At 46.0% G+C, this 14,353-nt stretch overlaps 1 protein-coding gene across 5 annotated transcripts in view; it reads left to right on the top strand.

Annotated features, from left to right (window-relative positions):
* The window catches only part of ANKRD11 (ankyrin repeat domain 11), a 1,187,914-nt gene that overhangs the window by 1,106,703 nt on the left and 66,858 nt on the right, over positions 1 to 14,353 (top strand). The gene's annotated exons all lie outside the window — the stretch shown is intronic.

Here is a 14,353-nt window from a genome sequence, read left to right as displayed (position 1 = left end):
TTTAGCAAAAAGTGGAATATTTTAGTATTTTGATGTCGGGTTTTTAAAAGTACTTTTACTAAATTGTTTTATGAAAAACGGTGCTTAGTAAAACAATATTTGTGTCCTTCAGTTAGGAGAACATGTCACTTATTCACAAGACTTAAAGGTCTCTACAACCTTGCTAGGATTCCAGAAAAGACTCCTTGGAGCAAACTAACCTCTAATTAGCTAGTTGACGAAGAAATTCGGAATTTGGATCCCCTGTTCCTCATTTCTGGGTATGTCCACTATTGAATTTATTCTGTGGCATTTCTCCACATTTATAGGATCGTCCTCGGGGTCCAGCTGCAGAAGGCCCATGTTCCAGTCTTCTAAGAAGACTTGTAGTTCTTATTCCTTAAAACCTACGTAGAGACCACAGACCTGATGTGTGACAGCCTGTTTTCCAGCTGCTCTTGGTGCTTTTTTTCTATACTTTTCAGTGCCTGCTTCTAGTGCATCCCCTTTAAGCTCTTCAATGTAACTTCATTTTCTGCACTGTCAAGTTCAGCTTGTCAAATTTGTCCTTGTGACAAAAGATGGACTTCTCACTCTCCTCTGATGGGGTCTCTTGATTGGGGAACACAAGGGGATCACTCCCTACTATTCAGTTTGAATGTGGTTGGTATTGGAGCAAGTAATGTAGCAAAACTTGGCTCCTCTTCATAAGAATAACCACACACATTAAAGTACCTAAACATTTTCTTCCATGGTCCCAGTTTTGGCTCAATTATACCCTTGACTGCCTCATTCTGGATTTTTCTGGGTCATATTTCACAAGTACTAACTGATACTTGACCCACAAGTGAAAGATGTTGTCGAATCCCCCTTTCATTAGCTGTACCTTGTTCTTGAAAAGTAAAAATGCAAAACACCAACCCCTTGTGGCCACATTGCTAGTTGACTAGAGGTGTATGTATTCCTATGTGTTAAATAAATGTCTGCAACTTACTAAAGTGTTAAAAGAGGATCTTTAAAGAACCTACTCCGTTGGAACCAAAACCACAGACTTAGGTGGTTTGTGTGCACACAGTTAAGGCTAACAGTTACAGAAAATGAGCCTAAGTGGGCTGTATATGCATAAAATGTGTTGGAGCCAAGGCAGTATCATTAGCACCCCATTATTTTGATACCTTGAAAGAAACGAAAAAGTCTGGAAGAATCAGTAGCAAAGGGACTAGCTGGAGTTTGTGAAGGGAACTGCAGCAAGGTCATAGGATACAAAAAATGTTTTACTATGAACTTATTGTCGATGTGGGTCTCAACCTGACTGCTGAAGGTAAGATTTGCAGGGTATGTATCATCACTGAATATCTTGAGACCGCTATCCCAAACTTATTATAGATGAAAGAAATACTGGCCTCCTTTTTTCAAACTAAAATATTTGTGATCAAGAACAACTTTAGTTTGCCTAATAATAGGCATTTCAAGGGCATATTACTGACCCTCCTGCAACTCTGATAGGCTCACAGAAGGGAGGTGTACTAATGGTTCAGCTCATTACTAATCCTGATCAGTCTTCGTTACCTTAAGAACTAGTCTGAGTGTCAGGAAGAGTGTAGCTGCTATTGTGGCAACAGTTTGATGGCAATTAATCCTATCCTCGCTGCTCCTCCATTGAAATTGTGCATGTTAACACTCTCCCTTGAAGAAAGACCTGCTCCTTCATATTACCTCACTAGTTTGAAGCAGATTTAAAACCTGCCTCATCAGAACCATGGATGTTTCTGTAGTCAAGCAGCTTCACAAATGCATAGAAGTCCTCTAAATTACGACCATGTGAAGCAATATGGTCAGGCACACTTTAGATCGCGATGGAGACCATGGTAAGCAAACTGTTTCTTGAGTTAGTACTCCTCCGTTAAAGTTAGGACAAACAGACAGGAAAACTAGAGTCCTTTTTTGTGAAACAACTTATGTTTATTTTCAATATGTCTTCTTTAAGAGAATCCAATTAATTCAGAATCACATTGATCAAAGGATGTCAGCCAGCACGTGTTTCGCCCGTATGGTCAAGTCGACCAGGGCTTTTTCATGGCTGAAAAAGATGTTAATGAACCAGGGTTATATAGTATTGTATCGGGATATTATTATGACCAAAAATCCTAGTGAAAAAGTGCAAAATAGTCCAAAGAGTTCCAAGAAACCAAAATAATTATTTTTTGTGTAATTAATTCAATGCGACGCAGTGGAAGTGTTCTTGAGAAGTGGTATGGTTAATGGAGAATTGAAGAAAAAAAGGAAAAAGGAAAGGAAAGAGCCACTACTGAGGTACGACAACAGTCTCAAACTGTACCTTAATTAAGGCAGATGATAATGTTAAATAATAAATAAAGAGAAAGGAAACTTTTATGGTTAATATAGGTTAGTGTGCTTATTGCTGGTGAAGTTCGATTTTTGATTATATTAGTAGTGCAAACTGCAACAAAACGCGACACTACAGAATACAGGGTAAAGTCTTATCATGCAAGTCATTTAGCATTCAAGATATTTGCCCATTTGTAACATACAATGTTATTTTTACACAGAATGTGGCGTTATCTTTTCAGTGAACCATGACCTTATCATTCGAACATTGTCATATATTTCAAATACCTTATGTTATAGTGTAGTTATTGCATCATGAGGAAAATTCCTAGTCTCAAACAAATATTGTTTAGTCAGCTTTCAACTTATGCAGAGAGTATTATTATCTGGGAGATAAAGTAACAAAGAGCACAGAAAAACGGGGTAAATGTGAGGCTGCAAGGCAGTAGTAATTCTAACAAAGGCAGTCAGGCAGGGTGAGGGTAACATAAGAGTGAAAGCCGGGATCTGCCTCATAGATACAACATTTACGTCCATCGAGCAACAGGGTTCGAGTTTCTACAGTCGATTGCTGCCACTGTTTATTAGACAGGCACGGAAGAAAAAACGACAGCGCGCAGTAAATATTACAGCATCATGCGTCCTAATTGTATTAAACATGTCAGGGCCCTTTGTGAACTGAAAGTTATGATACTAATCATAGGCGAAGGGTTGCAACAGCGTGTTACCTAACGAGACACCCTTATCCGGTATCATATATTAACTAGCTTAAGTATACCGTGTTTCGTGTAATGAAACACTCAGTATCATATTTCCATTTGTGTTTTAAGTCAGGGGTGCATGGTCCAGGGTCAATCCCACATCAGTGCATCTCACTTGGCTGTCGGCGTGGTAAACCGGAGCCATCTTTAAGTGAGTGACTGAATCAGAAAATATTTACTCTTAAATTGGGCAATACCATTCAGTACTGGGATCCCTGGACCTCTTTAACCTAGTATCTGGAGACCATGGTAAGCCCCTTTCTGTTGAGCATGGGTATCTCGAGGAGGTAATTTTGCCAGAAACAATACATAGTTCCGCCACATCCTTACTTCAGGATCTGAATAAGTCTGTATGAATTAGAAATTCTGATAATCATTTTCTTCCCATACCCAGTGATCTGGCTCACACTTGAATTGTGGGTTTGCAGTTTCCATGCCAGAAAACTGCGTACTTACTGGACCCTTTAACCAACTGTGAATTCTATTTGCATCACTCCCGATAAGTCACATTTTGTAGAGGTACCGCTCCCATGAAGATTACAAAATTTCCAGTTCATAGGGTTTTCATAACGTTACATGTGACGTCATCTACATCCAAATCTAAAGGTTTGGAAAAGTCACTACGTGACAACATGTGTTTGCTGTTGTCCATTTCCGAAGAATACATTTGTGAACATGAATGTACTGAAGAATGCATAATCTATAATTAGGCTTTCCTGTTTTCAGTTTCTATTATTGGTAAATTCTGGTGGGGTTTTTTCAGTGTTTTCAATATCTTAAAAAACAGTTTTTATCAGTGGTTACACATTTTCGCGCCACTAAAAACAACAGAAAAAGTGTTTTTCCGGTGTTTATGGAACGTTTTGCTTTTATTATTGCTTGCTTTCTGCACTGAAAGAACATGGTATATAGACAGTGTACTTATAGTGTATATGAGGTCCAAATAGATTTTTGCAAATTAATCTTATTGTAGTACACCATACAATACTTCTTCAGTGAGTCTTTGGGTCATGTGCGCTCTTTCTTTCCCATGTAATCTTCTGTGAAAAGCCCCTCTCAGCATTCATAGCCCCTTGGGCTGAGAACCATCAGCTAAGGGACAGAGTTGGGATGACTCTTTCTTTGATGCTCGAGGGAAACCACGGGCTGCTAGAGGCACAACTCTTAGGCCATGGGCATGCACCCTTATTACTAGAGAGCACGCTAAAATTTCTACATTTGAGCAACCATTTGATCCTTTATACTCAGTTTTAAAATTAGGTGTGCAGATCCACCCTTCAGATTAATTTTCTTTCTTTGATGCCACATAAAGCACGAAATGATAAATATTTGCGTTTTAGTTCCTGTACATAAGAAAACAGTGCACCAGAAAGGACTAAAAAGTCAATAGCATCCCTCATTAACTCTGAAGATGGTAAAGATTCTTTCAGCATACCATCTAACAAGTAGCAAGGATCTCCTACAGGGAGTCACTTCAGCTCGGGTATCAATTTTGACAGGTCAGCTCACAACTATTTTATATACGTAGCTGATTCACTGCAAATACAAACAATATCACTCCAATCTTTGTTGAACTTGGAAAGAACCTTTTTTGCAGAGCATTACAAGTGACACTGAGTTCAATGCTTTCCAAAAGTCTGGTGTCATGTGTTCACCACCATCCCAGATGCTTGGTGATATATATATACTTGTCACTATACCTTGCATTGAATGTGTAAAGCCTGAGGTGTTGGCAATTCACCTACTATCAATACTGACCCACTATTAACTATGGTCTGATGTATTAAGGGTTTTTACCCATTCTCTGTGGGTAAATGTGATGGCACATATTAGGAAAGATTTTTATGAAACCAGCCATTTTACCTATCAGTGAAAGAATCAAATGCAGCCAAAATATCAAATATGAGCTTGATATTTTCTGATTTTCTACAGTTTATAAAATAATTAAACTAGACCTAAAACATGAAACTAAACCCTGCATCTTTAGACCAAAGGCCACAAAACTGAAAATAAGTAAAAAGAAGAAGAAACAACATTTTAGTGGCATCCCCAAAGAACAAGACTCAAGCAGAATAATGTTAGCCAGTCTTCCTTACTGCTAGCTTGTATAACAAAGTTATGTTGTATTGGCACCTTCAGGAAGAAAAAAATTACTCTTTCACTCTCTTTTTCCTTTCTTTGAATGGCATTTAGTTTGTGGTTGTGCAGGTGTTTTTTCAGTGTTTATATGTTTTCACCGGTGGGGGCTATTTATCATTCAGTGGGGTTTTATCAGTTATTATAGGTTTAAACCTAAAACCCCACAGCCTATCTATAATATTGGTAAAAAAGAAAGTTATTCTGTTTAACACAAGTCCTTCTATTGAAATGTTGCATATTGGGTCCATTGGTCCAACATGAGCTCACACCTCTGGTAGTAGGGTGTGGGATGGCTAAAAAGCACCAACTGTATCATAATTTGTAAATCAATGTACTGTACCCACCGTGACTGTGTGTTCACAAGGTGCAGTTGGAATACCTTTTGTCCCTACCGACGTAAAGGTACTCAGCAAGACCCTGGCTGTTCGCTTATCACCTCATATGCCACTTATGGCCCACGAAGACCAGTATGGTTTCCTTAGGCGACTGAGGCATGTTCTACACGAGACAGAACACCTTAATGAGGAGGTAGTGCTCGTGGCCACCGGCCTGGAAAAGGTCTTCAACACTGTAGATTAGGGTTATTTAATCCAGGTGCTGCAGGTTATTTGTATGTATTTGTATTTGTATGGGTTTCGGCCCTCAATACTGAAGATGGGTGTGGCTCCTTTACACAGAACAGAGGTTGAGCGTTGCTGCTCGGAGGCATGGACACTTGGTAGGGGAACACTCCAGGGATGCCCACTATCTTTGCTCCTATTTGCATTGGTTATAGAGCTGTTGGCCATATAGGCAAGCTGAGAACTTCAGGAATGGGGCATACAAATTAGCGCGATGCAGGATTTCATATCACTATATGCTGACAACACCTTATTTTATCTCCCTTCCCCCAAGGTTGCCTTGCAGTGGCTATTGCAGCTGCTTGATGATTTCGGTAACATCTCGGGTCTTCCTCTGAACCACAATAAGTCCTTAATATTCCCACTTGCCTGTCTTTTAGTCACACCAGAGGATCGATTGTTGGTCTTGGGCCTACTTTGGGAACTGGTACAGTTTAGATATTTATGGATCAAAGTTGTGCACACCAGATCCCTGCAGCTATGCCTAAATGTGGACAGGGTCTTGGGGTCCTTGGGGATGTTAGTGGCTTTCTGGAATACTTTGCCCCTCTTCCTAATAGGCTTGATGGCGGTTGCAAAAATGGTACTGCTCCAACGGTGTCTATATGTGCTGCAGAACTCGCTTTGTACTCTCTCAAACATGATTTTTAAGCAGCTCAACTCCATTCTAAATATGCTCCTATGGGCGGGATGGCGCAGCAGGGTGGCCCTGACGACATTGACAAAAAGATTCAAAGACTGAGAACTGGAAGTCCCACAACCATACCTATATTACTATGCCCGGGTGGGAATTGGGAAACAAGGTTATTGATGGGCAGTGCTGCAGCGGGTTGCTTGCCGGAATTACTGATGGAGGTTGCAGGTACTTCAGCAGACCCTCCTGTACATAGTGCAACAAACTGTTCTGATATGGCAGCAATTTGTTCAGACCATCCTGTAGCAGGCTCCATTCCACAGGGAACTTTCCATTTGGACTCTGAAACGGGTCAAGCAGTTATTGGACAATATATCCTTCCAGGCATGGCAAGAGGGAGGGTGTGCACTGTTGGCTGACCTATACTCCTGGGGTAACATTTCTTTCTTTCGAGGAGACGCATCAAGAATTTGAACTTGGCCCTGGTCCCTTTTTGCAACATTCTAGACTGACCGAAATAGCCAGGATCACTTGGCCTGCTTACCCTGCCGCCCCCACCCCTTCACAAACACTTTGGGTCTTACTGAATTGCGGCTCGGGATGCCACCTAATAATACTGCCATACAGAGCCTAGCATGTGGAGGCAACTGGGCATCTTCCCCGGGCATGTATACAATGGGGCTTAGACTTTAACACCCCACTGCCTGACAGGGACTAGACGTGGGTAAATTAATTAACATACTCTTTTACGGGTAATTCCCGATTTAAGTTGATACACTTCCACTTGCTTCATAGGACTTACCTCACTCCTAGGGGCCTGTACCGCTTGACCTCCAACCGTGCTGACAGCTTCCCCACTGTGGTGCAAATAGCGCTGACTTTCTGCATTTAACCTGGCATTGCTGCCTGGTGCAGACCTTCTGGCGCCAGGGTGGCTGCTGGTATATCCAAGACAACACAACTGCATATAGTCCTCTCGCCCCATGCTGCCATTTAGGCAATGTCAAATGATCAAAAGGTAGGAAAATGTGATACACATTTTTACAGCTGGTGTTGATGTTCTCAAGACAGTGGTGCCATCACCTGGATGGGCACGCAAAATAGTACACTGGCACAAAGATGTTTGGAAGTGGACTCTAGAGGAGGAAACTCGTATGAAACTTAGCAGACGAGATGACAAGTTGACCGATCTGTCAGACTGGAGCTAATTGTGTGACGTACTATCAAATCCAGTGTTGAATGGTTCATCGTAAAGCGACCGTGGCGGAGGGGGGTGACACATTGATACAGTTCTCCAGCCTAGACATCCCGAAGGGAGGTGGGGTTCAGTCCTGCAGTGTGAGGCTGGTTGTTTTTATATGGAGCGTGCTGTACCCAGTACACTAGGCTATGTGAACTGGAAAGCTGTAATGATCTATGTGCACTTAGTCTTCTACTGTATACACCACAGCTTGCAGACTGTTTTCTTTGTCTTGTTATATAAAATGGAAAAATACATAGATTTAAAAAAAATTGCCTCACTATGAAACAGACCTAATGTGCGTAACTGTTAAAGACTTGGTCTGATTTGACATTAGGAAAATCTAAATCTGAAATCAAATATATGAAATAAGTAATTATAAGATTAAAATTTCATGTAGATACCCATGACAAAATGTTGCTGATTGCATACTGGAGCTTTTTTTTGAGTATGACTAGCTCCTGTGACAATGATGGCATTCCAGAGGTAACACTCTGAGACTAGACACCAATGGCAACATGTTGATACTGCAGTGCTGGAGACGATTCTTGGTGTAGGCACACCCACGGAAGATTGTCGGGACTGACACACTGGAGATAATGGTTGGTATAAGAAGTACAACTGGTTCATTTTTGTGTGTGTGATGGGGGAGTTTGGAACTGTGACACAATACTGGCCTTGATATAGCGAGGTCATTTCTGACCTAAGGGTCAGACATGACATATAGAAGGCACTAAATGCAATATTCTGGCACTGGTATGTAGTATATAAATAAGCACAGTAGTAAGAGACATGATTTAATTGTCCCCAGTATTCACAAGCATGGTATGGATTTTTCCAAAAATAAATCTCATGATGGAAATGTGTGCACAAGTATCTGCCATTACAAAGATGTCCAGTAATGGCAAGCCTGACTTGTACAAAAATAAGACCTAATAAATGAGTGCAAAGGAGATAGGTATGAAACCAGTTCCAATTTGAAAGGCGACAAAGGTGTAGCCATAGTTAAAGAAACGTGCCCACTGTAATAGACAACATGGGGCAGTATGTGATAATGACGGTTAAGACTTCAGTTTGTGGGGAAGACACAGGAATAAAGAGGTACCTGTGGGTGCCCAAAACCAAGATGGAGTGACACCATTGCCTGCAAGCCCTTGTCTCGGTATGTGAGTTCAAGCGGTCCCTCAGTTGTGGGTTTCAATAAAGAAGACTACTCTGTGCCAGGTTTTCAAATGGCAGTTTGTCCCTGTGTAGGACAGTGATCATTTTTTTTTTTAGTTTTTTTTTTTTATTAAGTTCCAATTTACTTTTCAAAAGGTGCTGTCTACGGATTTCTGTATTTATTCTAGTTCCAAAAAGAACAATTGATGGACAGAATGCAGAACAATGTCATACATTCACCCCAGTACAGAGATCTAGGCGTAAATCAATTGGTTTTTTTGCTCATCACGCCATATGCAAATCAGTCGTGACTCTGCGCCCGTTGGGAACAGTCCAGCCTGATCTGCCAGGCCATGTCTTCCCTGGACTGGAAACAAGCATCCTAGGACCGGCTTCTGGTTTTCAGTCCTCATCAGCCAGGATAGCTTGACTCCAGTGGCATAGAGAGCACGGGAACCACGTCTGGGCATACCTGTCCCACTCTGGGTGACAAATGCAAAAAGAACAATTGATGGACAGAATGTAGAACAATGTCATACATTCACCCCAGTACAGAGATCTGGGCCTAAATCCATTGTTTTTTTGCTCACCATGCCATTCCAGTTTGTACCCAGTCAAATGCAAATCAGTCTTGACCCTGCGCCCAATGGGAACAGTCCAGCACGAACTGCCAGGCAAGGTCCTCCCTGGACTTCAAACAAGCATCCTAGGACTGATTTCGGGCTTTCAACATATTATAGTGCCATAAATGGTGTTACTTGAACATGCCTCTCGCATATGAAGACATAACAAAAATGTAAGTATCTGGCCCAACATCTATGCTAAAATTACACAAGTGCGTGCAGGAGGGTATGCAATACAGAGCCAGTAATCCTAGAGTTGTACTTTAAGTTCCTGAGATGCAGCACATAATGTGTCCTACTGTGCAACCAAATGTTTACATGTAGAAGTGCTAAAAGGAGTAGATTTACCATTGATCATAAGGTGGCCCCAAACCGTCATGGTACTGGCTTGGAAAGCAATCTGATGGAGATATCTAACCACAAATTGCTTACCTGTGAGGCTTCAGGCTGGATCCAAAAGATTTTTGATAGTAGTACTCCTGCGTGCCAATACGTGGCGTCAGTCGACTCCTTGTGCCGTCGTAGGCATCGAGTTAATTGTTGATATCCGCGTTGTCTATATAGGCGCCACTCTGGTGCGCTGATGTCTAGTCTTTTCTTTTAACAGCCTTTTTAGACTTTTTGTCAAGCTTTTTTTGTTTGTAGGATGTCCAACAAGAAGGCCTTGGGGTTCAAGCCATTCGTCGCCTGTCAACGCGCCATATCTGAAAGAAACAGGTTAGTATTAGATTCCTTACCTTAGAATATCCCCAGACGTCCGTCTGGATCCGGAAACTTTTGCGTAGCAGTACCCCTGCGCGTCGGTAGGCGTCGTCTGCAGGCGTCCCCTGCGGCTCCGCGTCCGTCGTTGGCGTCGTGCGCCGTGATGACGTCGCTGGAGTATATAGACGCCGCCTTCGCGCGCTGACGTTAGTTCTTCTTTTTTCCGTGCCAGTTAGCGCAGATCCGAGAAGTGCAGTACTCCGGTCTTTTGACCAAAGTTTTTTCTGTGAATCCATTGATTCTTCTTACGGTGCCGGTAGGATGCCCGGTTTTAAGAACTGTGACGATTGTGACCGCACGATGTCGGTCACGGATCATCACCGACTCTGCCTCCGGTGCCTGGGCCCCGACCACGCCGTGGACGACTGTGTCGACTGCCGGGCCCTGACGAGTAAAGCTAGGCGGGAGCGGTCCCGCAAGCTACTCGTGCTTCCGTCCGGGGGCCCTAGCGGTTCGGGTGCTCCTGCCTCGACGCCCGACGCCGATGGGGCCTGTGGACCCCGGGGAGCCGGTCTACATTGTTGATTCCGAATATGGTGAATATGTAGATTACGGAGAGGGTTGGGAGGGGTCTGAGGACCCTCTGTCACGCGAGTGTCAGTACAATGTGGACTGGACAGGTGATTTGGGTGACGCCGGTGGTCTGGACGACTCTCCTAACCCTGGCTTTGTCTCGCCTCCTACCGTGGCTTCGGAGGAGGGGGCTGCTTATTCAGTGGTGCTGATGAGGGCTGCCAAGGCCTTACACCTTGAGCTCCCCGTCGCGGCCGTGAGGCCTAACATCCTCACTGAGGTCTTCAAACCGCAGTCATGCCCACAGGAGCCACTGCTGCCGTTCAACGAAGCCTTGTCTGACGTTCTTTTGGGCACGTGGTCCAGGCCCGCTTCAGGTTCGCCTGTTGATAGGAACGTGGCCAGACGCCACCGTCTGTGTAAGGATGACCCCAAGTTCCTGTCCACCCATCCCACCCCTGAGAGTCTGGTGATCCAGGCCTCGACTTCCCAGACCGCATTCCCGTCGGCCCCGCCCGACCGGGAATCCAAGAGGTACGACCAGTATGGAAAAAAGGTCTTCTCGTCCCTGAGTTTGGGACTGCGGTCTTGCAACACCGCATGCCTCTTGGGCCGCTACTCCCACTCTCTGTGGGATACGGTCGCGGACCTGCTGCCAGAATGCCCGCAGGAGGTACGGGCAAAGCTCGGCAAGGCTATGATTGAAGGCCGAGACGCAGCAAAATACTTCATCAGGTGTGGTCTTGATACGACCGACTCGCTGGGCAGAGCGATGTCCACGACAGTGGCGATTCGTCGCCACGCCTGGCTGAGGTCCGCCAACTTTTCGGCAGATGTCCAGAATGCCTTGATGGACATGCTGTTCGATGGCAGTCGCCTGTTTGGCGCCAAAGCGGACCACGCGCTGGAGCGCTTCAAGGACTCCAGGGTCACGGCCAAGTCCTTTGGTCTCTCGACCCAGCGCCAGCAAACGGGTTCGTTTCGCTCCTTTCGCGGCCAAGTAAGGGGCGGTCCCACACGTGCTGCCAGCCACGCGCCGCAACACATTTCTCAACGCGGTGGCGGCCGTGGAATCCGCCGTGGAGGCGGTCGGGGACAACGGCGAGGTCAGACCACCCCTCCCCCCGCAGCATCGGCCTCCAAATCCTCCTAGTCTGTGCTTTCAGGCCCATGTGACGCCAGTGGGTGGCAGGGTTCGCCATCACCACTCCTGCTGGCGCGCAATCACATCGGACAGGTGGGTGCTGCAGCTCGTCCGAAGGGGCTACTCCCTCCCCTTCGAGACCACTCCTCCACAAAGTCGGTATACGCCTGCCGGTGGAACAGATTTGTGGCATGGTGCACAGCAAAGGCTGTGGACCCTCTTTCTGCCCCTCTCTCCGAGGTTCTCCTCTTTCTTCTCTCTCTTGCCCATCAGGGCTCCGCTCTGGGCACTATCAAGGGCTACCTTTCTGCCCTTTCGGCCTTTCTAAGGCTGCCTGATCAACCTTCTTTGTTCAAGTCCCCTATTGTAACGAGATTCTTGAAAGGCATCACGCACATGTATCCACCTGTTCCGTTTGTGATGCCTCAGTGGGACTTGAACCTGGTTCTGACCTTCTTGATGTGTGCTCCCTTTGAGCCACTTCATTCCTGTCCTCTCCGTCTCCTGACTTTAAAGACGGCCTTCCTGGTTGCCATCACCTCTGCCAGGAGAGTGAGTGAGCTCCAGGCTCTTTCTGTCAAACCTCCTTTCATGTCCATTCATCCAGACAAGGTGGTTCTGAGAACTAGACCTTCTTTCCTGCCCAAAGTAGTCTCTGCTTTGGACATCGGGCAGTCCATCACCTTACCCTCCTTCTTCCCGCCTCCGCATCCTTCAAAGGATGAAGAGCGGCTCCATCGTCTGGACCCAAAACGTGCGCTTTCATTTTATATGGATCGCACTCGCCAGTTCCGGGTGGATGACCAACTGTTTGTTGGCTACGTGGGTGCAAAGAAGGGACGGGCGGTGCATAAACGGACCATCTCTCGGTGGGTCGTCCTGTGCATCAAAGCGTGCTACTCTTTGGCTCGGAAGGAGCCTCCTGTTGGGCTGAGGGCCCATTCCACTCGGGCCACGGCGGCTACTACTGCCCTGGGCCGGGGAGTCCCCTTGCAGGACATTTGTCAGGCGGCTACGCGGGCCTCGCTACACACGTTTGCAAGGCACTACTGCCTGGACAGTCAAGTCCGGAGGGATGGCTTCTTTGGCTGTTCTGTCCTCCAGGACTTTCTGGTGTAAGCTGTATTGGTTCGCAGACCCACCACCGAGGTTGGTATTGCTGGGGTATCTATTCTAAGGTAAGGAATCTAATACTAACCTGTTTCTTTCAGATGAACAAGTTACTTACCTTCGGTAACGATATATCGGTAAGAAACAGTAGTTAGTATTAGATTCCTTACCGCCCCACCCATCCTCCCCGTTCTGCGAACTGATACATAGGGTTAAGGTCATCCCCTTCAGGGCCCTAGTTTCGCATGGCACCAGTGTTGGTTCTTACATGGCTCTGCGTGTTCTGGCGCGGAAAAGCTGTGTGCAAAGAACTGACGTCAGCGCGCGGAGGCGGCGTCTATATACTCCAGCGACGTCATCACGGCGCACGACTCCAACGACGGACGCGGAGCCGCAGGGGACGCCTGCAGACGACGCCTACCGACGCGCAGGGGTACTGCTACGCAAAAGTTTCCGGATCCAGACTGACGCCTGGGGATATTCTAAGGTAAGGAATCTAATACTAACTACTGTTTCTTACAGATATATCGTTACCGAAGGTAAGTAACTTGTTCGTCTGTCACGGACCCTCACCTGGTATCTCTGTGGTGCCTGGAGGGTGACCATGAACCGAAGTCAGGCACCGAAAGCTTTGGGGGAGCGGTCCCTAGAACTGATGGTGGCCCGTGGCCGGCACCACAGAGATCTTCCCAGAAATCTCGCTCGTGCTCCCCTGTCACGAGGAATGTCGGAGCACTGCTCCGGAGGTTCAAAGTCTTCTTCCTCCCAATCGAAGTAATCTAGGTCAGGTAAGAAGCACCATAAAAAGCTTAACAAGTCGATGCATGCTTTGACTTCGCCCCATCTGTCACCTGACGAGATGGAGAAGTCTCTGCGTTTGAGGCCCTGCTCCGCGGAGCGGGTGCCCGAGTCGGCTCTGCGTTTCCCCTTCCTTTCCGGGGCCGCGAGCGACCCCCACCCAGTTGAAGGAATTTTATGACTCCATGTGTGCAGTATTTGAGTGGCCGGACCCTGCCGGCGTGCCTTCGGGCCCTGCAAATTGAATGGAAGGAGACCCTGTGGGTTCCGCGCCGCCGGCCCCGGTTCCTTTTAGTTCTGCTCCTCGATCTGGACCAACACCAGACGTACCACTTCGACCCTTCCTCAGTGCCACATTAGCTATTAAGACCCTCGACGTAGCCAGCATCCACCTGAAGCCTACGCCCATCATTATGCCAGACGACACAGAGCCGGCCAGCTGGGTGCCCACCAATGCCAAGACCGGCACCAACGGAGCTGTTAGGCTTCATGCCATGTCCTGTGCCTTATTCTGAAGGGC

Source organism: Lissotriton helveticus, chromosome 12, assembly GCF_964261635.1.
Source record: "Lissotriton helveticus chromosome 12, aLisHel1.1, whole genome shotgun sequence".
In the NCBI taxonomy this organism is placed as follows: domain Eukaryota; kingdom Metazoa; phylum Chordata; class Amphibia; order Caudata; family Salamandridae; genus Lissotriton; species Lissotriton helveticus.
The sequence above is the reverse complement of the archived record's forward strand: the minus strand, read 5'-3'. Positions and strand labels throughout refer to the sequence as shown.